Raw genomic sequence first — 25,876 nt, forward strand, 5'->3', positions numbered from 1 at the left:
TTCCCGGACCTTTCGCGGTGAAGAGCGAACCTGCAGCGGAACAGCCCGGGACCCGGCGACCGCGTGGGTGGGCGGGGCCACGCCTTTCGGGGCCGTCCCCCCCTGCAGCGTGCGCGCGCCCGCCGCCGCCTCGCGCGTGCGCCGCCTGCCGGGGGCGGAGGTTGTGGGTGGCGGCGGCGGGCGCGCGCGCGCTCTCCCCTCCTCGCGCCGGTTCGCGCTCCCGTGCTGGGACTGAGGCGGCTGTGGCGGCTGTGGCGGCTGCGGAGGCGGCGGCTGAGGCGGCTGAGGCGGCGCGGGGGGAGGGCCGGGAGGGGGGTGGTTGGGGGGGGGGATGGACCGGGCTCGGCGGCCGCAGCGGCAGGAGCCGGTGCTTGAGCGCGAGCGACGGCGCTGGCGGAGACGCCGGCTGCTCCTCCCCTCCCCGCCGGTGAGTGAGTGCCCCCGCCCCCGACGCTGGCGGCGGCCGCGGTCCCTCACGGCCCCTGTGGCCCGGGAGGGGAGAGTCGTGAGGGGAGCGTGGCCGGGCGGCGCCGCCGACGCGGCCCGGGCCTCCCGCTCGCGGCCTGGCGCGGGTCGGACCCTCGGTCGCCACCGTTCGGGGCTGAAGCCCTGGGCCTAGGGCTCGACCCCCAGCATCCCTCCGGGCCTCTTTCCTCTCCCGGCCCGTTCCGCTGTCATTTTGACCCTGGGGTTTCTCTCCCCTCCCCTTCGCCTCGCCCCCTTCCCAGCACCCCCTCCAGGGCCGCGGGGAGGGAGGGGCGTGTGAGGGGGTGGGCCGAGGCCCGAAGGACTGTTTGGGAGCTGGCTCTAGGGGGGTCGGGGATCCTACGAGCCCTCGCTCGCCCTGGCGTCCCCAGAAGTTGGCCACTGGGGCTTAGCCATTGCCACCTGAAAGCAGTTTTGCACCTTTTGTTTTGATTTTGAACTTGTTGTTTGAGGGGAGGAGGGAGCCGGCAGTTCTGGGAACGGGGAGAATTGGTGGTGCGCGGTGGGATGCGAGTCTGGGCTGGCTGGGCTTGGTCCCAGGTGCCTTTTATTAACCCTTTTAGGAAGGGAAGAGGGGCTCAGTGAGTTGCACCTTCTCTAAAGGGCCAGAGATCCATTTATAGCTTGCAGACCCCAGCTTTTTCAGCTTAAGCAAACGTGTGTGTAGTGTTTGTCCAGGGGTTGGTTTGGTTCATCCCTAACATTGATGGTGAACATCCCCCAGGTGAATCTGCAGTAGTTTCTTGAAGCAGCCCACTTAAGCTGTTGGCTGATTTCCCCCCTCTTCTTTGGTGACACCTTACACATTAGTCTTGGTAGATCTTAGCCAGTGCTTTTGCAGGCTGCCTTTTCATCCTGACTTGTCATAGAGGAAAGGAAGGATGAACACACACTTGTCTTAATCCAAAATGGTTGCTATTAAGTCTGACATACTTATCAGAGGTACCTGTACCATAAGCATCTCTATGAAAGGTCTGAATTCCTAAATTAAAAAGCAGGTAGCTGCTTTAGAATAAAGCAGAACTTTGACTTGTTTATGCCGTCTGACCAGTATCTTACATTTGGAAGTTATTGGCTAAACCAAATCCTTGTCTTTGAAGTACCTGTGTATGGAAATTGTTGCAAAGCCTGGAAGGAGAGAACCTTATGAAAATGTTAATGTGTTCATGACAAGATTCCTTCAGGAGGTAGATACATTTTTTTCTTCACTTGTATTAGAAGAGTGAGACTCGGATTATGAGTAGGTGGTAGTTCTACTAGTGTCGTGTAACAAATGATGCTTATGGGTGGGATTTTAATGCAACAATACCTTGTCCTCTACCGACAGAGTTGGCTTGTATTTTTTTTTGAAATCACACACCCACTCTCTGGCTAGTATAGAAAGATTATAAAGCTGCTTCTGGTCTGTGGGCGGTAACCTTTTAATTTCTGAAGAGTTTTCAGCTGCTTACAGAATAGATTGCTGATCAGCAGCATAGGAAGGATTCAGATATTAAAAATTCATTAGCACATGATCTAGATCTATTAAAATTATGAGTACTTATTAAGATTTGGCATGGTGTGGCTGCTGTGTACTAGGTATAGGAAATGAGATTTCTCAGAGTATTTGCATCTTACGATAAACAGAAGCACAATCAGCTGGCAGTGTTGTGACACCTTACAGTAGTTGAGAGAATCTTTTATGCGCACGAAAAACCTGTACAATTTGATGAAGAAACCCAGTGACCTGGACTAATTGATGACCACCATTACTTTAAACTCTTTGCTCCTCTCTACTAGAATATTTCCCCTTTTCTTTTGCCTGTCATATATATACAAAACCTATAATGGCCGAAGGCTTAAGTTTGAACTCCTCAGAGTGGCATTTATGGATCACTCATTAATTTATCAGTCAAGTATTTGTTGAGCCCTTATTTTGTTCCAGGATTTTTTCTAGGTAAGTACTGAGCGACAGTGGGGGGCAGAGTCCCTGCCCTCATGGAGCTTTATTCTATGTGTGTGAGAATGAGGATAGCAAATAAGCAAATAGAGATAATTTCAGGTAATGCTACAAATCAGTGATTAGCAAACTTTTTCTGTAAAAGACCAGAAACTAAATATTTTAGGCTTTATGGGCCATACAGTCTCTGTTGCAGCTACTCAACTGTCTTGTTTTAGTGCAAAAGCAGCCACAGGCAGTACAGTACATAAACGAGTGTGTCTGTGTTCTCATTAAACTTTGGACGTTGAAATTTTAATTTCATACAATTTTCCTGTGTCACAAAATGTTTGAATTCTGCTTTTTGATTTTTTTTCAACCATTTAAAAATGTAAAAACCATTCTTAGCTTATAGGCCATACAGAAACATGGGGCAAGCTGGATTTGGCCTGTGGTCTGGCCCTTTAAAGAAAAAGTTAGCTGACTCCTAATGTGAACCATGAAGAAAATAAAACAAGCTGATGTGACAAGTGAGTGACTGGTGGGGGTGGTGGGGAGGCCTCAATGAGGAGAAGATGTTTGAGCTGTGGCCTAAGAGATGGAAGAGCTTTCCTGGCACATGAAATAGCAAATACAGACATCTGCCGATGGAAATGAGCTTCTGTGTTTCCCCAGCATTGGGCTTTTCCACATACCATGTCATTCTTGCCTTGGTGTCTTTCTTCATTTTGTTGTTCTCAACTAGATTGCCCGCCTGTCAGATTTTAAAAGTCTACCCATTATAGAATCTAAGATTTGGAAGAGAACTTAGCTTCTTACCCAATTGCTCTCTTCTCAGATGTTCTCAGTGATTTTTCAACCTCTGCTTGAACACCTTTGATGACAGAAAATTCATTACTTTGAGGTAGCCCGTGCCATTTTTAGATAGCTCTGATTGTTGTTAGAATGTTCTTCTTCATGTTGCAATAGGAGTCAACCTCTCTACCTCCTTCCCCTGATGCTGCCTTACAGTGCCCGTGGAATAAGCCTGAGGTGGGGCTGCACCTCATCCACAGGATTTGGCTCTAAAGTCAGTGCTTCAGACAAAAATTACATAAGATGAAAACTGTACTTGAAAATCCCTTTAATTGTTTAAAAAGCGTAGTGTGCGTGTTTTTGCATATATAATTATTTAGTTCTTAAGCATTTTACAGACCGAGAGCCACTAAGCTTGACTGAAGGAAGGAGCAAGAGGGAGAAAATGATGTAGATATGTAGGCCTTCAAACAAATTTTGCCTTTTAAGAGCTATCAAATCCTTATCAGAGAGTGGGAGATGGTGGAGAATTTTAATGTGTTCCTGCTTTCTTGCAGGATTAATTTTATTGTATTTGTACATTAAGGCTCAATGTATAAATACAAAACATTAATAAATGTTTATCGATATGTTATGAATATTAAATTAGATAATATACATGGAAGCACCTGGCATATGGTAAGTGGTCAATAAATGTTTGCAGGATTTGAATCTAAGTTTCTGCTTCGTTGGGCTCACATGCACACTGTCCTTTGAAAAGTTGTAGAGAAGAACTTGGCCACCTGCTTCCTGTCTTTCCAAATTGGCATTTCCTGTTGTGGCTCTGTAGAGCAGCTGTCACTCTCTGTGTCCTTGAGTGTTGGTCACATTTTACCAGAGGTCAGCTAGTAAGTTAAATGGGCATATGATGTAACTCTGTTAGTTCTGCTACATGACCCTTAAAGTATTTGAACACCGCTCTTATGCCTCTTATTTAAGTCTTCACTTTTCAGGGCTAAATACTTTCATTTCTTTTAGTTTTTCCTTGTTTTTTCACCCTTCTGTTTCTTGTAAGTGTACCAATTTATCATCATTCTTTTTTACTTTGGTACCCTGAAGTACATTTTAAGGTACAAACTTAAGTTTTACCTCCTTGATGAAGTTTTCCCTTATACTTCTAGACCTTCTCTATATTCCTAAATACTTTTATCTGTATTTCTCAATTTAATATTTTCTTATTTTTGTGTTTTATACTTCTTTCATGAGCATGTATCTTACCTCACAATGAGACGACAAGCTTCTTGAGGGCCAAGACCATGTATAAATGTTTACAACTTTATAAAAATAAACTTTAAAAATAAATGTTTTATTTAGAGCAGTGTTAGATTTAGTGAATTATTGTAAAGATAGTACAGAGAGTTCCTGCCTATCGCACACCCAGTTTCCCACGCCCAATTATTAACATCTTACATTAGTGTGTTACATATGTCACAATTAATCAGTATGGTTGCATTATTACTAAGTCTATACTTTATTCAGAGTTCCAGTTTTTTCTTTAATGTCCTTTTTTGTGTTCCAGGATCCCATTCAGGATGCCACATTACATTTAATAGTCATGTCTCCTTAGCTTCTCTTGGTTGAGGCAATATATCAGACTTCCCTTGTTTTTAATGACCTTGGCAATTTTGAAGATAACTGATCAGGTATTTTTGTGGAATGTCTTTCAATTGGACATTTGTCTGATGTTTTTCTAATGGTTAGACTGACGTAATATGATTTTGGAAGGAAGACCACAGAGGTAAAGTTCCATTCTCATCACATATCAAGAGTACATATGACTTATCAGTGTTACTGTTAACCTTGCTCACTTAACTTGTGCTAGTGTTTGTTTTCTCCACTATAAAGCTACCCTTTTGTGCCTCCCTTTCTATACTATACTCTGGAAGAAAGTCACTGTGCATAGCCCACACTTGGTGAGTGATGAGTTATGCTCTACCTCCTAAAAGGTAGAGTATCTACATAAATATCATTGCTCAAATTGTCCAGCTTTGGCCACTGGGAGCCCTTTCAGTTGGCTCCTGTATCCCTCCCCTTTGTGTGTGAGTACTTTCTTTTTGGCAACATAAAATGCTTCAGGCTCATCTTTTATATGTCATGCCTCAGTCGTACAGTCATTTTTCTAAGGAGCTCTAGTTCCTTGTGTTGGAAAATGGTATTTGAAACCAAGATTTGGGTGCTAGATGTGCTGGTTGCTACCAGAGTGTTGTTGCTTCTAGGCACTCTGAGTGACAGAGCAAGGAGATGGGTGTCTATATTAAGCTGTGTATATACACATATCTATAAATATTTCTGTATGTAGCCATTTGTCTATTAAGCTAAACATGAATTCATACTGATATTTCCAGCGCTAATTCCTTACCACATGGATCATTCTAACCTCTTCCACTCCACCAGTGAGAAACCTGGCTCCCACCTTCTGGCATCCATTTACTTAATTCTTCAGTTCCAGTATTCATGTGAACTGGTTTGAGAATTGCTAATCTGTCCCCCTGTGGGAAAACACTTTATCAACTAGAGTACAGTGCTTATGGATAGTTCCTTTTGCCTTTAGACTGATAGACTCCACTTATTTCCAGCATTACTTAGGGGTCAGCACCTTATTCCTCCACCCCCAAATGAGGTTGTTTCATATGTGTAATAGATTTAGATTGTTTTATTGCATTCTGTATTCCATGGTGAGATCTCTTTATCTCTCAAATGATTGTTTCAGAATTTGCATACATTAAGGTTTATTCTTTATGCTTTAAAGTTCTATGGGTTTTGACAAACTTTTAATATCTTATATTCACCATTACAGTGTCATATAGAGTAGTTTCAGTGCTCTAAAAAACTTTTGCCTCACCTATTTAACTCCCCCCTCACCAGCCCCTGACAACCACTGATCTGTGTACTGTCTCTCTTCTTTTCTAGAATGTCAGTATATTAAATTTTAAAAAAGTGTTTTTGAAAGATTTTTATGAACACAGCATTTTGTTAAGTAGTGAGAGGTACAGGTACTAGATAACTAACACTTAGAAACATACTTCTTTTTTTCTATTGAGGTAAAATTCACATAACATAAAATTCATCATTTTCACCATTTAAAATGTGTGGTTCAGAGGCTTTTAGTACATTCACAATGTTGTGCAGCCACCACCACCACCACTGTCTAGTTCCAGAATATTTTCATCATCCCAAAATGAAACCTCGTATCCGTTAAGCAGTTCCTTTCCTCATCCTCTGGCAATCACTAGTCTGATTTTTGTCCCTGTGGATTTGCCTGTTCTGTACATTTCATTTAAGTGAAATCATATAACATGGCCTTTTGTTTCTGGCTTCTTTTACTTAATTTTTAAAAAATTTATTATTTATTTTTTGTTGGCTGCATTGGGTCTTCGTTGCTGTGCGTGGGCTTCTCATTGCGGTGGCTTCTCTTGCTGCAGAGCGCGGGCTCTAGGTGTGCGGGCTCTAGAGCGCAGGCTCAGTAGTTGTGGCGCATGGGCTTAGTTGCTCCGTGGCATGTGGCATCTTCCCGGACCAGGGATCAAACCCGTGTCCTTTGCATTGGCAGGCGGATTCTTAACCACTGCGCCAACAGGGAAGCCCTCTTTTACTTACTGTTTTTAAGGTTCATCTATGTTGTAGCATGTTTCAGTACTTAAGGTCTTTCTTATAGCTGAATAATAATTCATTGTATGGATAGATCACATTTTGTTGAATCATTCATCAGTGATGGACATTTGCGTTGTTTTCACTTTTTGGCTATTATGAATAATGCTGTTATGAACATTCGTGTATAAGTTTTTGTTTGAACATATGTTTTAAATTCTCTTGGGTTTATAACTAATAATATTTCTTTTGATAAATTTTATTTTTATATTAAGAGGGAAGTTACCTGACGGCTTACTTGGAATAAAGTGCTGAAAGAATGCTACTTTCTCTTGGCATGATATTCATTATGAAATCACATAATTTTCCTTTTGTCTTTACAGAGTAAAGAATGTTGGTCCAGATAGGGTAACAGTAGTAGCTTTCCCCTAGAATTCTGTTAGAGGAATATCCTGAATTATGTTGTGTACCATTTAGTCTTTCTGAGAGTGAGATTCACTCACTGTGAAGTTGGATTATAAGATCTGCCTGTGGTCTCAAGGAATCTGAGTGTATGAATTGTGTTTAACATTTTGTATTCAGAGGGATAGTAGGCAAGATCCCCATTCTGTAGTCTGTTTGGCATCAGTGATTTTACAGAGGTTTTATTCTTACTAACCACATTCCCTCTGAGGTTTGGACTATAATAGAGTGGCATTAAATATTAGTGTTTTCTTTTTCCTATTTCAGCACCCAACCCTGAAGCTTTGTTTTGCTGTTATTGCTTTGACACCTTTGCTTTGATAAATTCATTTTCTCAAGAAGACTTGGCAAATGTTTTCTTCTTTTGCCAGTTTGGGGTAAGCTGACCAATTTATTGAAAGCTAATATTTTTCAGACTTCTTGAAAGCAAGGAACGTTCTTTGCTGTCTTTGTAGCTTCTAAGTGACTTGGGGTTCCCTGGAGATGATGGAAAATAGATAAATTATATATTAACTGCCATCATACTTTATTCCAGGGAACTCTGTAGGCAGCCCCTTTAAAAGGGTTTGTGTAATAGAACACTGGACTGGAGCCAAGAATATTTTAATTTCACTTCTCTAAAAGACTCATTATTACTGGACAAATAACTTGTATCTTGGGGCTTCTTTTTATAAAAAAGATAATATTGACTCTGTAATTTACAGGAATGTGTGATGGGAAATGAGTTTGGTTAATCAAGGTACTTTATTTTGGAAGACAGGCATTTTGGAAGATATGTGTATTATGATATGTGTATCTTGTTAGTGTTAACCCTAACCCTTTATTTTAATAATGTAGGTGAATCTGCTGTCTCATTGTAATTAAAGCCTTTGTCAAGTACTGTATGTGTATTCTATTTACCATTTACAGTGCTCTTCAATTTTTCTTTGTAGTTATAGATTTCTACCTGGTACATTTTCCTTCTGAAAGAAGGACTTCTTTTAACATTTCTTGTGGTGCAGATTTGCTGGCAATGAATCCTTTTCATGGATTTTTGTATGTCTGAAGAAGTCTTTAATTTGCCTTGATTTATAGAGGCTGTTTTCGCTGGATATAGAATTCTAGGCTGGCAGTCTTTTTTTTTGGTTTGTTTTTAGTTTCAGTACTTTAGAGATGTTGCTTCACTGTCTTCTGGCCTGCATTCTTTCCAATAAGAAGTTGGCTGTCATTCTTGTCTTTATCCCTGTGTACATAATGTGTGATTGTTTTCTTCTGGCTACCTTTCATTCTTCTTTCAATTTTTAAAAATTCTGGTATGACATAAAATTACCATAACATAAAATTTACCATCTTAATCATCTTAAGTACTGTTCAGTGGTATTAAGTACATTTATATCATTTTGTGAACATTACAGCCATCTATCTCCAGAACCCTTTTCATCTTGCAGAACTGAAATGCTATACCTATTAAACAATAACTCCCCATTCCCCCTCCCTCCAGCCCCTGGCAACTGCCAATCTACTTTCTGTCTTTATGATTTTGAGTACTCTAAGTACTTCATATAAGTGGAATCATATAGTATTTGACTTTTTGTGACTGACTTGTTTCACTTAGCATAATGTTGTCACAGTTCATGCATGTTGTAGCATATGTTGGAATTTCCTTCCTTTTTTAAGGCCAAATAATATTCCATTGTAGGTGTACGCCACATTTAGCTTATCCATTCATCTGTCGTTTTCACTTGGGTTGTTTTTTTGTTTGTTTGTTTTGTTTTCCCTTGGCTTGTTTTTTTGTTTTGTTTTCACTTGGCTTGTTTTTATGTTTTAGCTATTGTGCTTCGTGCTGCTGTGAACATAGATGTACAAATATCTATTTCAGATCTTGCTTTTAATTCTCTTGAGTTTATACCCAGAAGTGGAATTGCTGGATCATATGATAATGCTGTGTTTAAATTTTGAAGAATTGCCATACTGTTTTCCATAGTGGCTGTGGAAAGGTGGAATGTTTTACATTCCCACCAACAGTGCATAAGGGTTCCAGTTTCTCCACATCCTTGCCAACATTATTATTTTCTGTTTTTGTTTGTTTGTTTGGTTTGTTTTGGGATAGTAGCCATCCTTATGAGTATGAGGTGGTATCTCATTGTGGTTTTGATTTGTGTTTTCTTGATAAGTTATGTTGAGCATCATTCATGTGCTAATTGGCCATGCATATAGTTTTGGATAAATGTCTTTTCAAGTCCTTTGCCCATTTTGAATTGGATTTTTTTTTTTTTATGATTGTTGATTTGTAGGCGTTCTTTCTCTCTTCTGGATATTAATTACTTATCAGATATATGATTTTCAAATGTTTTCTCCCATTCTGTATTCCTCTAGCTGCTTTTAAGATTTTTTCCCCTGTATCTCTGATTTTAAGCATTTTGACTATGGTTATTCCTTGTTGGAATTTTCATTTTCTTCATGTTTCTTGTGCTTGGTGTTTATTGAGCTTCTTGGCTCTGTGGGTATATGGTCTTCATCAAATTTGGCAAATTTTTGTATATTATTTTTTCAAACTTCCTCCACTCCCATACACACCCAAGATTCTAATTATATGTATATTGTTAGGTTCCTTGAGTTTGTCCCATAGCTCACTGATGCTGTGCTCTTTTTCTGTCTTCTTGTATTCCAGGTTTCATTTTGGATAGTTGCTGTTGTTATGTCTTTACATTCACTAATCTTTTCTAATGCATTGTCCCTATCTGCTGTTAATCCCATTCAATGTACAGTTGACCCTTGAGCAATGCAGGAGTTAATCCACATATAATTTATAGTTGGCCCTCTGTATCTAAGGTTCCTGTGCATCCTCGGATTTGACCAGCCATGAACTGTGTAATAGTGTAATATTTACTATCAAAAAATATCCATGTATAAGTGGACCTGTGCAGTTGAAATCCGTGTTGTTCAAGGGTGAGTTGTATTTCATTTTCGCCTTCTATATATTCTATAATTTGTAGTTTGATAGAAATGTGGTGATATGGCAGGTATTAGGAAACACTACCTTAATTTGCCTCCAAAATATAACAAATTCTGTAAGATACCTAACAGGGGTACACAAAATCACCCTATGTGTCAAATTAACTTTGATGTCCCTCAGTTTCCACATTAACTTTGCTTTTCTGTGAGACCTAAATATGTATTTTTTGCATGATTATTCTGTATTTTCTGCTGACATAGACATCTGCATTGGTAGTTCTACAGTATTTGTTTTATAAGGCACTAGAGTGCTTTGGTGTTTTTGGCAATATTATTTGCCTATGTTTGGTTGTATGATATGACCATCATCTTGCAATAAAAAACATGAAATAGATTCTTATGTTTTCTTTATTGCTTATTTATTATTAATCAGAGAGCTGGATTGCTGCTGTCATTGATAACCCCAGTCTGACTGGGCTAGGTCACTGTGTTACCTCCATGTGATCTTCTGATGTTCACTATATCAACCTGAAAAATTTTGCAGACTAACAACTGGTAATTGTTTGCTAGCCAGATATTTGCGTTCAGTAGTATTTTTTTCTCTTCTAGCTCCTCTGTTCCAGCAGGTATTACTCTCTTGAGAAGACACACCGACAGTTAGCACTTTATTAAGATGCTGACAGTTGGTGAACAGCTGCTCTTGAGCATAAGACTTAGAAGACAGTCTCGATCTTCCCAGATTAAATTTCTTTTTATATGGATCTTCTACTTCTTTGTCTTTTTTAAAAATAAATTTTTGGGAAACATTTTGGATTACAACTGTTGATCCTCATCTATGCAAAGAAAAGAAAGCCATTGTGCTGGGATTTTGAGGAGGTATGTCTTTTTTCTTCTGTTGCAAAATTGCATCACTTAGGCACTCAGAGCAGTATGACATCATATTATAACACTGACTCTTTCCTCAGTAGAACTCAGTTCTCATTCATTCATTTATTCCATCTTACTTTCTCCTATTCTTCCTTTTATCTAGCAGTCGTCATAGCTCAGTAATAACTTTATTTTTGTTCGGCTGCGCCGCGAGGCATACGGGATCTTATTTCCCTGGGATTGAACCTGTGCCCCCTGCAGTGGAAGTACAGAGTCTTAAACACTGCACTACCAGGGAAGTCCCAGGAATAACTTTCTTGATGTGCAATATAACAAGCTCATTTCTTATATTCTTGGTGAATGTCATTGGACTCTGGGTTAACCTTATAAGTAACAGGAAGAAGCAGTCCGAATCCTTATTCCTCAAGTTGAGGTTGTGACTTTGATGAGTTTGTTTGCTCCCATTCTGCATCAGCACTGGGTGGTTTGGGAAAGCTCACTGTCTTCAGCATAATATATGGCTGTATGATTTTATAGTCTGGTTCAGTATCATTTGCAGGAGGAGGTGTGATATTGTAGAGTTTTGAACTAAATATTGAGAAACTTCAGTCCCAGTTTTGACATTATTATGGCCATACTTTGAGAGTTAAAGAGTGTTTGTTTTCTCATCTCTAAAATGTGTTATCGGTGCTTGCTTTACACAAACCTTATGGGATTGTTGAGGATCAGATGAAAAAATTTGTGTGGAAGACTGTTTTATCAATATAAAGGATTGTTATTGCATTGTTACTGCATTGAGAGAGCTGTAGGCATATCTGTTTTATTTTCCCTCAAAGACTCAGTTTTTATTTCTGCAAACTTTGATGGTACAGCCCAGTCATGAATCAGATTTTTAAATCTCCATATTTAATCATGATTGGACATTAGTGTTCATAGTGCCTAATTATATAGTAGATGCTCATTATATTATAAAAATTGGATCTGTGTAATGTAATGCTGAGAAAATGTTGGTTTGTGTGGTAAGGAACCATTTTACAAGATCTTTTGGGTAGTTTTTTTTGAAGAGAGACCTCATTTGTTTATTTTATGCCTTAAAAATATTTATTGAGTGCTTACTGTGTTCTAGGCACTGGGGAAGAAAACTGACAAAAATCTCTGCCTTTATAGAGCTTATTTTATATGTTATATGGGGAGATAGAATAAACAAAATAAATAAGTAAAAATAGTTTTTTAACCTATGATGACAAGTTCTGATGAGAAAAGTAAAAGTGGGAAAGAGGAATAGGGCTTATTGAGGGGAGGGATTTAGTGGTCACAGACAACCTTACAGAGAAGGTCACATTTGAGTAAAGTCTTGAAAGAGGTGAGAGAGAAATACAGAAATATGAGAAGAGCATTCCAGGCATAGCAAGTGGCAAGTGTAAAGGTCCTGAGACACAAGCTTGCATGAGGAATGGCAAGGGTTGGGGAGGGTAGGTTCTTATCTTATGGTGCCTTATGGAAGTGCTTTTCAAACTTTAATGTGCGCATAAATTACCTAGGGTGTTCTTGTTAAACTTCAGATACTGATTTTTTAGGTCTGAGGTGGGGCCCATTTCTAAGCTTCCAGTTGCTACTGGTCCTGTTGGTCCTTCTGAGACTTTAGCTTTTTTTTTTTTTTTAAATAACTTTATTTATTTATTTATTTATTTTTGGCTGCGTTGGGTCTTCATTGCTGCGTGTGGGCTTTCTCTAGTTGTGGCGAGTGGGGGCTGCTTTTTGCAGTGCATGGGCTTCTCATTGCGGTGGCTTCTCTTTGCGGAGCACAGGCTCTAGGCGCACGGGCTTCAGTAGTTGTGGCTTGCAGGCTCAGTAGTTGTGGCACACGGGCTTAGCTGCTCCACAGCATGTGGGATCTTCCCGGACCAGGGGTCAAACCCATGTCCCCTGCATTGGCAGGTGGATTCTTAACCACTGCGCCACAAGGGGAGCCCAAGACTTTAGCTTTTATATTGAGTGAAGTAAGTGTTTGGAGGATTTGGGGCAGTGGTGTGACATAATCTGACTTCCATTTTGACATTATCACTACTCTGGCTGCTGTTGGTGATAGACGGATGGTGGGTTGGGCAAGGGCAAAGGCAGGAATGCAAGTTAGGAGGCTGTTGGTGTAATCCAAGTGAGAGAAGTCTACAGTTTGCCCTAGCGGTAGCAGTGAATATGGTGACACACGGTCTGATTTTGAATGTATTTTTCAAGTAGAGTCAACTGATTTTGCTTATAGATTGGATGTGTGCTGTGAAAGAAGGGAAGGAGTTAAGGACAACTCCAGGGTTTTTGCTCTGAGTTCCTGGAAGGATGCTCTTGCCACCTATTGATGGGGAAGACTGAAAGCGGAACACATTTGGAGGGGAAGAACAGAAGCTCAGTTCTGGACATACATTATAGTTGCCTATTAGACTTAGTGGAGATGTTGAATAGATAGTTGGGTTTATGAATCTGAACTTCAGGGGAGAAGATCTGCTGGGTATACCTCAGGGTGTTGTTGACAAATAGACTGTATTTAAAGCCAGGAGGCTGGATGGGATCACCAAGGGAGTGAGTAGAGATAGAAGTAAGAAGAGGTTGAAGAACTTAATTAACTCTGGAGTAGACCAGAGTTTAGAGGTCTTTAGAGGTCAGAGAGACGAGTAGGAACAATCAGAAGAGACTTAGTAGCACCAGCCAGAGCGGTAGGAAGAAAACTACGTAAGAGGTATCCTGAAGCCAAAGGAGGAAAATGTTTCAAGGAGTAGGGAGTGATCAACTGTGTCAAATACTACAATTAAGATGAGGGCTGAGACAGGTCATGGAAGCAACCTAAATGCCCATCGACAGACGAATGGATAAAGAAGATGTCGTACATATATACAATGCAATATTACTCAGCCATAAAAAGGAATGATATTGGGTCATTTGTAGAGATATGGATGGATCTAGAGACTGTCATATGGAGTGAAGTAAGTCAGAAAGAGAAAAACAAATATCGTATATTAATGAATTTATGTGGAACCTAGAAAAATGGTACAGATGAACCAGTTTGCAGGGCAGAAATAGAGACACAGATGTAGAGAACAAATGTATGGACACCAAGGGCGGAAAGTGGTGGGAGGGGGTGGTGGTGGGATGAATTGGGAGATTGGGATTGACATATATACACTAATATGTATAAAATGGGTAACTAATAAGAACCTGCTGTATAAAAAAAATAATAAAATTCAGAAATTCAAAAAAAAAAAGATGAGGGTTGAGAATTAACCATTTGATTTAGCAAAGTGAAAGTTACTGGTAACATTGAAAAGAATAGTTTCATTGAGGCAGTGGGGGTAGAAGTCTGGCTGGAGATGTTGCCTTTCCAACAGCAAAACTGTCCTAAACCTTGTAAAGGTTGGACACTTAGGTAAAAATCTATAACTCTAGATAAATGACTGTGATAGGAGGGGATTTAAAATGTTTAAGTACAATTGGCTCGATTAATTGTTCATTTAAATAATTTTGGAAAATGTACTTTGAGATCTTCAGAGTATCCTAAACCGTTGATTATTAGTTCCTAAATTTTTGTTTCATGCTTTCAGGGTTTATAAATAATCCTTAGCAGTTACTATGAAAAAGAAGAAATGTGAGGATTGGTTAGGAACCAACTGGCTATCAGCTACTCTTTCCTAGGGTGTAGGGCTGAAAGACACTTTAAACATTAATATTTGGGCTGTCAAAGGGACTTGTGAGAATCTCCTCACACTCCTATCTGTTTTTCAGTAGAAGTATCCAGTCTTTGTAGCATCCTCAGCTAGATGAGCTTGTGCAAATGCAGATAACCAAAATTAGGTATAATATAATATACTCTGGTCTTGGCATTTATGGAAGACCTCTTTTTCTTCATTTGTTTATTTAAAAACTATTTATTGAGTACTTTCATATATGTTTGGCTCTGTTGTATGTGCTGGAGATATACTGGATAAAAGTTTCTGCCTGAATGAAATGTATGTTCCAGTAGAAATGAAGTAGCAGATTGGGGCCAAGACTTGTTAGTGGACTCAGACTGCTGCTTGTCTTAATGCTGTGTGGGTTCATGTAAAACCCAGAGAGGGCTATTGTGAGCTGAGCTTTCCTTTCTGACAACACAGTGCACAAATTTTGTGGAGAATATATCAATAGAAAACAGTTAAGCCATTATCTGACCAACCTTGATGGTGAAGAGAGAGGTTCAAATAGTTTTTTGTTTGTCTACTTATTTTTTTCTTTTTAGATTGTTAGATCCGTAAGTGGTATATGAGATTGATCCCGTAACAATTCAAGTCACAGACATTTGAACATGGATTATAGGCAAGGAAAGCCCTGTGCCAGGGACCAGTAGTCAAACAGTAATTTTTAGGGATTTTGTATAAATATAAGCTTTGACCCACTTTTTTTTTTTTTAATATTTATTTATTTATGTTGGCTGTGCTGGGTCTTAGTTGCAGCATGTGGGATCTAGTTCCCTGACCAGGGATCGGACCCAGGCCCCCTGCATTGGGAGTGCGGAGTCTTACCCACTGGACCACCATGGAAGTCCCTTTTTTTTTTTTTTTTTTTTAAAGTAAAGTGTATTTTTTTTTAAATTTTATTTATTCATTTTTGGCTTTGTTGGGTCTTCATTGCCGCGCGCGGGCTTTCTCTAGTTGCGGCGAGCGGGGACTACTCTTCGTTGCAGTGCGCGGGCTTCTCATTGCAGTGGCTTCTTTCGTTGTGGAGCACGGGCTCTAGGCGCGCGGGCTCAGTAGTTGTGGTGCACAGGCGTAGTTGCTCCGCGGCATGTGGGATCTTCCCGGACCAGGGATTGAACCCGTGTTCCCTGCATTAGCAAGCAGGTTCTCAAACACTGTGCCACCAGGGAAGCCCCTGACCCACTTTTTAAATTCTTTTTTTTTTCTTGCATAATGTAAATCTAAAAGCAATTTTAATTTTTTTATTTCAAACATTTTTTTGAATAGGAATACTCAAATGTTGCAACAATTTAGGAATGAAAAAAAAATGTCCCTTTAATCTCTGATGGCCAACCCCCAGTTCTTTTCCTTAGAAATGACCATTTATTTTTTTACTAGTTTTTTGTATATCCTTTCAGAGATAGTTTACATGCATGTATGTATATGTATTTATTTATATCTCACCTTTTAAAAACTCAAATGGAGCCCTACTATTACAACAGTTCCATTTTTGTGTGCAGAGCTTTTTTCTCATAAAATATATCACTACTTAAAACCTTGTCATTTTTTTTTAACAGCTGCATAGTGATCCATGTCATGTATTTACTATAATTTTATTTCTTTCGGTTTCCCATATGCCCAACATTAAGACAACCAGGGCTAGTCTGAGACCACTAGCAAGTCTTGGCCCCAAATCTGCTGCTTTATTTCCACAAGTATTTAAGCTCCATTAGTTTCCATGGATAGACATGAAGTGTATCATTTAGGATACATTCAGTTGTAAAAGTAACAGAATATCTAACACTGACTTAAATAGTAAAAAGTTTAAATTGTCTGATATAAACAGAAGTAAGGAGATACGTGGCTCAGGGCTAGTTCAATAGCTTGGTAATACTTAGGACCCACATTTTTCCAGTCCTTAACTCAGTTAATCCTCAGTGTGTTGGCTTTTCCATTTTCTCGTGTAGCCTCATGGTTGTAAGATGGCCACCTCAGCTCTAAGCAGTACAACTAGCTGCATTTAAAGAAAGGAAATGGAGGGCAAAATATTTTTCTGCTGGGAAGACTGTCATTTTATTTTATTAATTTTTTATACTTATTTATTTATTTTTGGCTGGGTTGGGTCTTTGTTGCTGCGCTCGGGCTTTCTCTAGGTGCAGCAAGAAGGGGCTACTCTTTGTTGTGGTGTGCGGGCTTCTCATTGCGGTGGCATCTCTTATTGCGGAGCACGGGCTCTAGGTATGTGGGCTTCAGTAGTTGCAGCACGCAGCCTCAGTAGTTGTGGGTCGCGGGCTCTAGAGCGCAGGCTCAGTAGTTGTGGTGCACGGGCTTAGTTGCTCTGCGGCATGTGGGATCTTCCCCGACCAGTGATCGAACCCGTGTCCCCAGCATTGGCAGGCAGATTCTTTTTTTTTTTTTTTTTTTTAAGGATTTTTTTTTTTTTAAAATATTTATTTATTTATTTGGCTGAGCTGGGTCTTACTTGCAGCACGCGGGATCTTTTTTTTTTTTTTTAATTTTTTGGGGGGTTTATTTATTTAATTTATTTATTTGTGGCTGTGTTGGGTCTTCGTTTCTACGCGAGGGCTTTCTCTAGTTGCGGCAAGTGGGGGCCACTCTTCATCGCGGTGCACGGGCCTCTCATTATCGCGGCCTCTCCTGTTGCGGAGCACAGGCTCCAGACGCGCAGACTCAGCAATCGTGGCTCACGGGCCCAGTTGCTCCGCGGCATGTGGGATCCTCCCAGACCAGGGCTCGAACCCGTGTCCCCTGCACTGGCAGGCAGATTCTCAACCACTGCGCCACCAGGGAAGCCCCGGCAGGCAGATTCTTAACCGCTGCACCACCAGGGAAGTCCAAGACTGTCATTTTAAATGGGAAGGAAATAATTCCCATCAGTCTCTTAAACAATGTTTCATGAATTTTAGTGTGTGTAAGACTTACCTAGGGAGATTCTTAAATATGAATTCCTGGGATCCACTGACAGAGATTCTGAAATCTCTAAGTTTAGAGTGGGGCCTGAGAATTTGTATTTCTAATGAGGTCTCATGTGATGCTGATGCTGTTTGTCAGCAGACCATAGTTTGAGTAACACTGCTGTGTACGACATCTTCTTACATTTCAGTGAGGGTCATGTTGCTGCCCCTGACCCCCAGCGTGTCTGGGAAAGTGATTATCTGGCAAAGAGAATATGATAGCCATAGTTCGCTTCAGCCAATTAGGAGTCATCTTTTGGGGTTGGGCAAATAACCACCCTGAACAAAATTTGAGTTCTGATTAAGGAGGTAGAAGGGAAAAATGGATGTTGGGTGGACCACTAACAGTGTCTAGCACTTTTGCTATTACAAATAATGCTGTGCTGAATATCCATGTTCCAAAGAAAAGATAGGTGTAATTAAATTTTTAATAGATATTTCCACATTGTACTCTAAAGAGCTGGAATCAGTTTACATTCCCATCAGCAATCTGTAAGAGTGCTTGTTTCCCCACACTCCTTACAAATTAGATGTGTTATCAATATCAGACATTTTGATCTTACCACTCAGGTAAAAAATAGTATCACATTGTATTGATAGATTTAATTTACATTGCTCTTTATGAGGGGAGAGGTTGAAGATCTTTTCATCTATATAATAATCATTTGTATTTCTTTTTCTGTGAACTGGCTGTTCATGTTAGACTTTGGTTCTTTTTTCTTTTTTAAAAAATATTTATTTATTTATTTTGGCTGTGCTGGGTCTTAGTTGCGGCTAGCGGGATCTTCGTTGCGGCATACATGTGGGATCTACTTCCCCAACCAGGGATCGAACCCGGGCCCCCTGCATTGGGAGCGCGGAGTCTTATGTCCTGGACCACCAGGGAAGTCCTGGTTCTTTTTTCATTAATTGATTTTTTTTCCCTTATGAATTTGTAGGAGCCATTTTTTGTAATGAAATCAGCCTGTTACTATGTATTGCAAATATCTTTTCCTGGTTTGTCTCTTAAACTTAATTTGCTTATTTATTTTGTTACAAAGCACAGTGATTACACGGGATTGTAAATTCTGCTTTTGCCAACCTGTATGGATTTGGATTTGAATATAGTGGTATAACATGCATGCTTACCAAAAATTTTGTAAATGATGCTAAAACTCTTGAGGGTTATCTAATATGTTGCATCAGAGAAAATCAAGGTGGTCTAAGGATGAAGTATGAAAGTGGCAAGGTAGGTGTGATAGAAATGGAAGGTCCTACTCTTTAACAGAAATGATCTGGCCCCAAATAGTTGTTTGTTTTTCATTTGAAAGCCACCGTAATCTGTAAAGTAGTTATATGATGTAGCTGTGAAAAGAGGCTAACATTGATGAACATTTATAGATGTAGTGTTAGATTAAAAGAAGTTATAGTCCCTTTGTTCTTGTACTGTCAGATTATGTCTTGAGTATGCTGTCCACTTATGGATTTTACACTTCAGTGGGACAATGATAATCTAAATTGTCCAGATTAAAGTGACCAGAATACTACTGAGAGCTCCAGCTACCTTTATCTAGTGAAGAACAGTGGAAGAGTCAGGAGCTATTTTGCTATAGAAGATAACACTTGGAAACTTTACTATCTAGATATATTTGAAGAGTTTTAAGCAAGAGAGAGCGGACTTCTCATCTGTATTGCTCCAGAGGACAGACATCAGGTAGAAGCTACATCAGTGGAGGTGAATTTCATCCCGCTGTGGGGAAGACCTTTCAAACATAAGATCTGTCCAACAATGGAATAGCTAAATTATGAGGTCTCTGTCATTAGACATATTCAAATGTAGGCTGGATCCTTGTCTTCTGGAGATAATATGAGAGGAGTTCCTGCAAGAGTTTGGACTGCATGGTTTTTCTCATCCCTCAGAGCTCTTAAGATTTTCTAATTTCAAATGGTCTCTCTCCTTAGTGCTAATATTGGTAATGATGAGAAAGTTATAAAAAGTCTCACTGACTTAGTTCCCTAATAAGGGCAAGAAAAAAAAAAAAAAGAAATGTTTGCCAACCAGCAAGAGAGTACAGTTTAAAAAGGCAGTTTTTTAAAAAGTATGTAAAGTAGAATACTAGATCTGTACATGGAATTTCATTTTTACTTTATAATTATTTTTTCAACAGAGCATCTCTTAAGACTAGTCTTTCAAGGGCATAATTTGGGACATGTTATCCTCAAGGATTGTTAGAGAGTTTATAATTTTACTCTGCATAATAAAAAGTAAAGGCTGCTGTAGTGTAGAAGAAGGCAGGGATGTGTGTGTTAAAACTAGATTTCGTCCCCATCTCTGCCACTTGCTGTGTACAGTGTGAAATTTAACGATGAGATTTAATTTTCTCATCTGCTATTGGGGGCCATGTCTACCTTTCAGAATTGCATACACTGGAAATAATTTATCCTAAGTTTAATGCCTGGTACAAAGCACATAGATGGCATAAAATTACTGCTAATTATTATTAGTAGCAACTATTCTGACAACATTGCTTAAATTTTTGGGTTTTCTGTTCATGTGTGTGCAGCAAGGTAAGCTGGGAGATTATATCAGCAAATCCAGTTGTATCTTCAAGCTTTACAAATATAGACTAGGAATTAACTACTTTTGTCTGGGTTTTTCCATACCACAACCATTTGTCCAATTCTGTGACACCAACTGAGTGTCCAACTATTCAATTCAGTTCTGACACTATCTACCTGGAGTTAGTGTCAGATCCATAAGTTAAAAGGCTCAGTTCCATAAGACTGCCCCCAATGTAGACACTAGTTGTAAGCCCTGGGCCACCTGTACTTCTTTCTGACTTTGCTGCAAATTCTAGGATTCCCATGACCCCCTCCTCAGGTTCAATAATTTGCTGGGATGACTCACAAAACTCAGAAAAACCACTTCACTTACATTTACAGGTTTATTATAAAGGATACAACTCAGAAACAGCCAAAAATAAGAGATGTATAGGGCCAGTATGGGGAGCTTCCATGCCCTCTGAAGGTGCATCACCCTCCCAGTTCCTTGATGTGTTCACCCATCCACAAGCTCCCTGAACCCCATTGTTTAGGGGGTCTTGTGGAGTTTCCATCACCTGGGAATGATTGATTAAATCATTGGCATTGGTGCCTAACTCAGTGTCCAGTCTCTCTCCCTTCCCCAGATTGGGGGCAGGGCCTGAAAGTTCCAAACCTGTAATCACAGGGATAGTTCCTCTGGCAACCAGCTTCCATCTGGAAGCTGTCTAGGGGTCCCACCAAGAGTCGTCTTGTTAGCATAAACTCAGGTATGGTTGAAAGAGACTTGTTTTGAATAACAAAAGACACTGCTGTAACTCAGGAAATTCCAAGAGTTTTAGGAGCTCTGTGTCAGGAACTGGAGACAAAGACCAAATATGTATTTCTTATAATACCATAGTACGATTACATAAAACTAGATTTTGTTTTTAGAGTAGAAGGCTGAGTTTCAGAACATCAGCATTGAATTACCTCTAGGTCATTGATATGTTTCTTTATTGGGCCATGGAGCCACCGTTTTGATTCTTGGTAATATAAATAACATTTGTTTTGAGATCCTTAGATGAAAGGTGCCATTGAAACAGCTAAATGTCATTTTCCGGAGGGGTCTTTATCAAATTCCAGTATCAGTTCTTTTTCTGCCTAGACTTTTGTCCTCAGATGGCTGTACTCTAATCCTGTGACAGAGCTAATTCTTTAGTGTGATAAAAACAGATCATTTTTCTGACAGGAATAAGGCTCATTTTTCTTAGACTATTGGGTCATGAAATTTGGGTAGAGATGTCTTTTGATGGTTTTAATCTTTTTAGTGGTAAACAGCATGTGAATTTTCGTAGCCAGGAAGGAAGGGTAAATTGTTTGAGTTCCAAATTCGTTCCTACTTTAAAGGTTTTTTTCCCTCTGTCTGCTTATTTTAATATGCTTGGCCTTGTCCTCATACAGAAATTTACTTAGAGAGAATGTAACCCTTAAATGTTTTTGAACGTCTCCAGGAGGTATCTTGGTATACAGTAGTGGGCACTGGTCTAACACAGTGCCTAGCAGAGTTCGCCACACGTTTTAGGCACTCAGTATACACCTGTTGCTCTTCCAGGAGTTAGAAGCTTCAGTTCTACCTTTACTACCAACTACCTGTGTAAACTAAGTAGAATATCATTTTTTATCTTTAAAATCATTAGAACCCCTTCTGGCTCTGATTCTGCGACTCAGTTTATTCTTAACCTTATTTTTAAAAATTTAGTTTCAGTATGGCCTTGAAGTCAGTTTCTTGAAAACAAGCAAACACAGAATTACCAGATAGGCTGAACTGGGAAGTGTTGTGAAATAACACACCCTCTGTGGCTTCACATATTTGCTTGGCCACATGTTCTTTCTTTAGTAGAGTTACCTTAGATTTTCTACTCATACTCAGTTGGGACTAGGTATTTATCAATAACTAGATTTTTTTAGCACCTATCCAAAGAGGATGGAAGCTTCATAAAATGACTGATCATTTTTCCAGCCATATAGTACCCTAAATGGTACCATGTGCAGTATAGTTCAGGTTCAGAGGAATACTATTTAAGCTTTTTTATTATTTTTTTATTTTTAAAATTGTTTTCTTAAGATAGGTTTAGAAAAATCTGGCCAGTTGACCAAACTTTTTAAAGAATTCCATAAATTTTTCCCATGTTTAAATATGTCATGTTTTGGACAATGAATATAAGTGTACTGAAGAAGTGTAGTATTATGATTGTCAGATTTCTAATCTGATTTTATTGAGAGTTTGCTTAATTTCTTTCTTTTTTTTTTTTATACAGCAGGTTCTTATTACTCATCAGTTTTATACACATCAGTGTATACATGTCAATCCCAATCGCCCAATTCATCACACCCCCCCCACCCCCCCGCTGCTTTCCCCGCTTGGTGTCCATACGTTTGTTCTCTACACCTGTGTCTCAATTTCTGCCCTGCAAACCAGTTCATCTGTACCATTTTTCTAGGTTCCACATATATGCATTGATATACGATATTTGTTTTTCTCTTTCTGACTTACTTCACTCCGTATGACAGTCTCTAGATCCATCCATGTCTCAACAAATGACCCAATTTCGTTCCTTTTTATGGCTGAGTAATATTCCATTGTATATATGTACCACATCTTCTTTATCCATTCGTCTGTCGATGGGCATTTAGGTTGTGTCCATGACCTGGCTATTGTAAATAGTGCTGTGATGAACATTGGGGTGCATGTGTCTTTTTTTTTTCACACACACACACACTGTATTTTATTTTTACAAGAGATAAATAGACTGACACCAAACATTGTACATGGATGACCACAACAAAAGCAACAATGATTGCAATTACCAAACACGAAACACACTCATACTATGTCATAATATTGACATTCAGTCCAGTAATCCTCCACTGTAACAGCTCCTTTACTTTGCAGTGAAAATTGATTTGTATATTCTTTGCCTCTGAGTCCTTGTGGGATTTCTTTCTTTTTTTTTTTTTTAATTTTATTTATTTATTTATTTATTTTTGGCTGTGTTGGGTCTTCGTTTCTGTGCGAGGGCTTTCTCTAGTTGCGGCAAGTGGGGGCCACTCCTCATCGCGGTGCATGGGCCTCTTGCTATCGTGGCCTCTCTTGTTGTGGAGCACAGGCTCCAGACGCGCAGGCTCAGTAGTTGTGGCTCACGGGCCCAGCTGCTCCGCAGCATGTGGGATCTTCCCAGACCAGGGCTCGAACCCGTGTCCCCTGCATTGGCAGGCAGATTCTCAACCACTGCGCCACCAGGGAAGCCCCTCTATTTTTTTTTAATTCAAAGAGAGAGTCACAAAAATTATACTCATCCTCATTAGTTCACTCAGTCCCATGTAATTAATTTTTTTTTTCATCTTGATCTTTTGTTAGCACTTTTATGAGTTCATCAGTTTTTCATTAGAGTTCTGAAAATGCTTATTCATTCAGTTCAGCAGTACAGTCAGTTACCAGAAACCTGTACTTGTCAGAGTCTTTTCCATGAATTTCTTGAAGATGAAACCCTTTTATAGGAACATATTTGCAAAAGCATCAGAGTACACCCAGAACTGTCTGTAAATGACAAAAGACTTAAAAATGACCACGGTTAAAGATTTGATGAAAGTTCATAATAATGCAGTTGACAAGAAAATTAGCTATTTCTGAGATATACATTTTAAAGTAATAACTAGGATTATGACTTATAACATTATACTACAACATATAAGATTTGTAGAAATTTCATGTAATGTCTGAAACATTAATATTAACATATTTCCATACAAATAACCCAATGAAAGTTTAGTATTAGTTGTTTTGTTTGTTTTTTTATACTGAAGGTTCTTATTAGTCATCAGTTTTATACACATCAGTGTATACATGTCAATCCCAATCGCCCAATTCAGCACACCACCATCCCCACCCCACTGCAGTTTTCCCCCCTTGGTGTCCATATGTCTGTTCTCTACATCTGTGTCTCAACTTCTGCCCTGCAAACTGGCTCATCTGTACCATTTTTCTAGGTTCCACATACATGCGTTAATATACGATATTTTTCTCTTTCTGACTTACTTCACTCTGTATGACAGTCTCTAGATCCATCCACGTCTCAACAAATGACTCAATTTCGTTCCTTTTTATGGCTGAGTAATATTTCATTGTATATATGTACCACAACTTCTTAATCCGTTCGTCTGTTGATGGGCATTTAGGTTGCTTCCATGACTTGGCTATTGTAAATAGTGCTGCAATGAACATTCGGGTGCATGTGTCTTTTTGAATTATGGTTTTCTCTGGGTATATGCCCAGTAGTGGGATTGCTGGGTCATATGGTAATTCTATTTTTAATTTTTTAAGGAAGCTCCATATTGTTCTCCATAGTGGCTGTATCAATTTACATTCCCACCAACAGTGCAAGAGGGTTCCCTTTTCTCCACACCCTCTCCAGCATTTGTTGTTTGTAGATTTTCTGATGATGCCCATTCTAACTGGTGTGAGGTGATACCTCATTGTAGTTTTGATTTGCATTTCTCTAATAATTAGTGATGTTGAGCAGCTTTTCATGTGCTTCTTGGCCATCTGTATGTCTTCTTTGGAGAAATGTCTATTTAGGTCTTCTGCCCATTTTTGGATTGGGTTGTTTGTTTTTTTAATATTGAGCTGCGTGAGCTGTTTATATATTTTGGAGATTACTCCTTTGTCTGTTGATTTGTTTCCAAATATTTTCTCCCATTCTGAGGGTTGTCTTTTCGTCTTGTTTATGTTTTCCTTTGCTGTGCAAAAGCTTTGAAGTTTCATTAGGTCCCATTTGTTTATTTTTGTTTTTATTTCCATTACTCTAGGAGGTGGATCAAAAAAGATCTTGCTGTGATTTATATCAGAGTGTTCTTCCTATGTTTTCCTCTAAGAGTTTTATAGTGTCCGGTCTTACATTTAGGTCTCTAATCCATTTTGAGTTTATTTTTGTGTATGGTGTTAGGGAGTGTTCTAATTTCATTCTTTTACATGTAGCTGTCCATTTTTCCCAGCACCACTTATTGAAGAGACTGTCTTTTCTCCATTGTATCTCCTTGCCTCCTTTGTCATAGATTAGTTGACCATAGGTGTGTGTGGGTTTATCTCTGGGCTTTCTGTCCTGTTCCATTGATCTATGTTTCTGTTTTTGTGCCAGTACCATGTTGTCTTGATTACTGTAGCTTTATACTATAGTCTGAAGTCAGGGAGTCTGATTCTTCCAGCTCCGTTTTTTTCCCTCAAGACTTCTTTGGCTATTCAGGGTCTTTTGTGTCTCCATACAAATTTTAAGATTTTTTTGTTCTAGTTCCATATAAAATGCCATTGGTGATTTGATAGGGATTGCATTGAATCTGTAGATTGCTTTGGGTAGTATAGTCATTTTCACAATATTGATTCTTCCAATCCAAGAACATGGTATATCTCTCCATCTGTTGGTATCATCTTTAATTTCTTTCATCAGTGTCTTATAGTTTTCTGCATAGAGGTCTTTTGTCTCCCTAGGTAGGTTTATTCCTAGGTATTTTATTCTTTTTGTTGCAGTGGTAAATGGGAGTGTTTCCTTAATTTCTCT

The 25,876-nt window shown here is 39.4% G+C and overlaps 1 protein-coding gene across 3 annotated transcripts in view; it reads left to right on the top strand.

Annotated features, from left to right (window-relative positions):
* Positions 1-302: 302 nt before the first annotated feature.
* The window catches only part of TMCC1 (transmembrane and coiled-coil domain family 1), a 220,971-nt gene continuing 195,397 nt past the window's right edge, over positions 303-25,876 (top strand). For all 3 annotated transcript variants that reach the window (XM_082345712.1, XM_082345713.1, XM_082345714.1), the window contains exon 1: positions 303-427. The gene's annotated coding sequence lies outside the window, so the exon portion shown is untranslated. The remainder of the gene's footprint in view (positions 428-25,876) is intronic.

The sequence above is a fragment of the Balaenoptera borealis genome (assembly GCF_965194805.1).
Source record: "Balaenoptera borealis genome assembly, chromosome: 12".
Taxonomy (NCBI): domain Eukaryota; kingdom Metazoa; phylum Chordata; class Mammalia; order Artiodactyla; family Balaenopteridae; genus Balaenoptera; species Balaenoptera borealis.